Source organism: Enoplosus armatus, chromosome 3 (assembly GCF_043641665.1).
Source record: "Enoplosus armatus isolate fEnoArm2 chromosome 3, fEnoArm2.hap1, whole genome shotgun sequence".
Taxonomy (NCBI): domain Eukaryota; kingdom Metazoa; phylum Chordata; class Actinopteri; order Centrarchiformes; family Enoplosidae; genus Enoplosus; species Enoplosus armatus.
Window position 1 is genome coordinate 17,105,461 of NC_092182.1, and position 4,206 is coordinate 17,109,666.

Genomic DNA, 4,206 nt, shown 5'->3' on the forward strand with positions numbered 1-4,206 from the left:
AATATGGGTCTGGAGCTCTGGGTTAGCTTAGCGTAGCATAAAGACTAGAGATAGGGGGAAGCAACTAGCCTGGCTCTGAACAAAGGGAAAAATCATACCTACCGGCACCTTCACAGCTCACTAATGAACATGTTTTATCTCATTCGTTCAATCTGTACATATGTAGGCTACAGGAAGTGTGAATGTGAACATGGATCAACAATTGCAACAATTCACCACATTCTATACACCTCTTCTCTAAGTATAGAATCAAAAGTATTGAAAGATTTTAAATGGACTTTTGTTTAATTGAGATTATTTGACAGAGCCAATTCACTGGATTGACTGTGTGGGGATTTACAGGTGCATTCTCATTCAAATATACCATAACAATGCTCATCAACCAATTAGCCACCAATTTGAGCTCCTTCCCTTTTGTTAATGCAATTAGATTTTTGTTTATGATTCAGATTGTGGGTTTTTGATCTCATCTTCAGATCTTTGATTATTTCCCCAGTGTGTCATTTGTGCTCCTTTTTGACTTCATATCAAGACAAAAGTCTCGTTCAGGCAAACATGAAGAAATAATGAGAGACTAAGAATATCAATCCTTTCACTCAGGGATCGGGAATGATGTACGTATGTTCACCAGCAATTACCTCATTTGAGTCATATGACAGACCAGCCAAAAACCAGGTCACATTTCATCACATTGCACCAACTTTCCACTCATGTGTCAGTTAATGGCATTAAAGAGCAGGTGAATGAGTGAATCACTTGGAAAAAATCCACCTGACAAAGGTAACGTGATGTGCCAGTTAAACCCGAAGTCACACAATGTCTGAAAAATGTTGGTGGGTTGGAAAAACATGGTGACGTTTCAAATCACAGGGCATTTGTACACTGTACAGAACATGTTTGTTTTCTTTTACGCCTACTTTGATACCAAGAGTACTGGCTGTTTTTATGTTGAGCAATATTAAGTCACGCATACAGCCAATCTAGAGACTTGGCTCAGTCAAATAATCTCAATTAAAAGTCAATTTAAAATCTTTCAATGTAGTTTTTTGATTCTATACTTAAAGAAGAGGTGTATAAAGTGTAGTGAATTGTTGCAAGCCACACATAGAGCTCTACTTACATGTTTAAATCGTAAACTTCACACTTCCTGTAGCCTTCACATTTATGACAGTTGACTTCATACTATAGGCTCCTTTATTATTGTACGATTGGAGAAAGAAAGAAGAATACAAAATAATATTTACTATAGACACTTTTCATGTCACTGAAGAATCTGGAGCATCGAGCTACACTAACTCTAGTAATTCTTGCTTTATTAGGTAGTTTTATAAAGCAACACATGCCCCAGGCAAGACATACAGCATGCAGCTTAACTACTTGGCTGCCAGGACATTTTTATTATAATATATAATGGTATTATTTTACATTGTAACTACAGTAGTATCTACATTATTCCTTCTACTGAAAGCCTAAAATGTCTAAAGTGTTTTCCTGTAGAGCTCACAAGAACATAAATTCCAGAGTTTTTTTTTTTTTTGTATAAGCACCAGATTAAACAAGACAATTTCTTGAGAGCTATATTCGTCCTACAGTGGCAGGTGTCTCGCTTCAGAAACAATGCTTATACAAGGACCCACATATCAGGTATCACACTCTGGTGGGAGGAAAAATTCCTTTCTGATACTAAAACAAAAGAGAATAAAAAGCGAAGCTGCCGTTTCTTAAGGAACTCAAACAAAAACAAAACTTCCTTGTGTAAATCACTATCGCTATCTTTGGACTTTGGCTCTGCGCGGACGGACGACAGCAGAAATATACTTTCTGAAAATTATTTGGCAGATTAGCTCAGGAATCTTGGCAGCGTTCGGTCAGCAGAGACCGGCCGTAACAAAGTGAGGATATGCTGAGTCGACATAAAGAACACATTTAATTACCATCATCATCAACCATCCAAGAGGACCATCCGGGTCAGAGCCAGAAACCCCCCCACCACCGTCATCTGCCAATTCAAAGGCTTATTTTTAGGGGCAAAACTTCTCCTTCACTCTGCTACATTCTCACGGCCCGGCTCTCTCCTCGTCTCATCTTTTCTCATTTTCACAGCTCACACATATTCCTCTTGTTCCTGATCAGATCTTCTTGTTCCCGTTACTTTTGTTTATCCTTATAACCTGAGAAAAATCCCAACAGATACACAAAGAAAAGAGAAAGACAAAGAGACCCATAACTCCCCATCGTTCCCCCGAGGCAACCAAACGTCTTTTTGACTCTTACACCCTCTCATTTCTAAATATTTGAATTCTTACATGTTTCTGATTAATCGAATGAGGAGCAGAAGTGGGTATGAGGTGGCGCGGGAAGACCTTTCCAGGGAGCAGAGCCACATGTAGCACAAAGCCAGAAAAGGGTGTCTTGTTCAACATCTTTAAATTAAGACACCTGTAGTCTTAATTGTCTCATTGAACCTCTTTAGTTGTCCTGAGTGTGTGTGTCTGAGTGTTTTAACGTCTACTCAACTCCAAACAGACGGACACAGAAACAGTTAGCGACTAGTTGGTGAACATAGAGGCAGATATTTCCCTCAGGAGTTGGATGAGACCAGAAACAGGTTGTTGCTGTTGCACCCCGTGTGCTGGATGCACGAATAGGCTGTTTTCTAACAAGGTCACCATATCGTATCATATATATAAATTCCTAAACCGTGATTTTACATTTGTTGCCTCAAGGCCACATTATGCAGTTTGGCTACCTGTTTAGTGGTGGTGTATTATGATGTAAAATGACCCTGGCCAATGCTATCTGCTAATATTCACTGGCAATAATTTACACAGGAACATTTTATGGTCTAAAGGGGCCCAAGGATCCTAATGGAGGGTCTTTTCCTGCTGATAGTGAGGACAGGGAGCTTGAGGGCAGTTACGAAGAGGAAGAATGGATTTGAGAGGCAGATCTGTGGGTGTTACCAGTTTAGAGACCAACAGTCTCAGTCCTTATAGAATTATATATTTCTTAAACTACAAATTGTATTTCTTGTGCAAAAGGCAGAAAAGTGCAGAAAATGCGACACTCATCTCTGTCACAACCAAAAACCAGCTGTTTCCTGAGGTTCCACACAGAATGAGAAACCACAAAATGAAGTGAAATATGTGAAAGAAGGGATCATCAGTACATATTTCTAACATATATGTCGTACAGGTTATTTTCACCAAATAATTGTTCTACAGAAAACTGGATTTCACATTGTGTAAGTCACAGTCACAAAAATGTACCTATAGATAAAATACAAGTTGACAGTGTATCATATATAGTTAAAGTACACATGACCTCAGTGTTTTAATATGCCTTATAGGTCCAGTGGCTTCTACTGACTAATATCTCATTTCCACCGATCCTAACAATTATAGAGGTTGATCCCAACGGTGAATTTTATTGAAATGTAAATCTCTCATATGAAGGGAAGCATCTACTGTGAGTGAGGAAAAAAACATGCATTCGTGTGCTGTATGACTTGTAACTTGACAGAAAGGCAGACAATAGGAAATCTCTGTGTGAATGAACCTGCGCGGTGTGTTGAGGTGACCTGATGTCTCAGTGGGCTCTGACCTCGTTGCTACGTGCTGTCCCCTCTATATCCTATTTTTTTAAGGTCTCTCTGTAAATGTATCGATCTACAAAAAGGGACTAAAAACTGTCCCCCCTTAAATAAATAAAACCAGCATGTCCAAAAACATAGAACTCTAAAAAACTAAAACCACCTCCCTGCTTTGCGATCAAATCTGCATCCACAGACTTTGGTCTTCTGGCACGGTTCAGCAGAGTTCAGATGTTGCAATCGCTCCAACAGGGTGTGTGTGTGTTTGGTAAGAGACACTGAGGACAGCTGATGTAATGACTGCATTACTGCAACAGATTTCCAAGAGTTTAGACGACTGGAATATTTTCAAAGAAGGCAGCATTTGGAAATGTTGTGTGTACTCAGATGACTTCAAGTAAGAGACAGATTTCAAATAAAAAGTTAGTTATTTACAACAAATTTATTTTTTTCCCTCCCACTGGTATTAATGAAACCCCTTTGTCTGCACACCAACCCCCCCCCCCCCCCCCCCCCCACAAAAAACAACAACAACAACTTCATCTGATTGATCAGACGCAGTAGACACTTTGCATATATACAAAATAATAATTCATAGTAACACTCAACCGCTT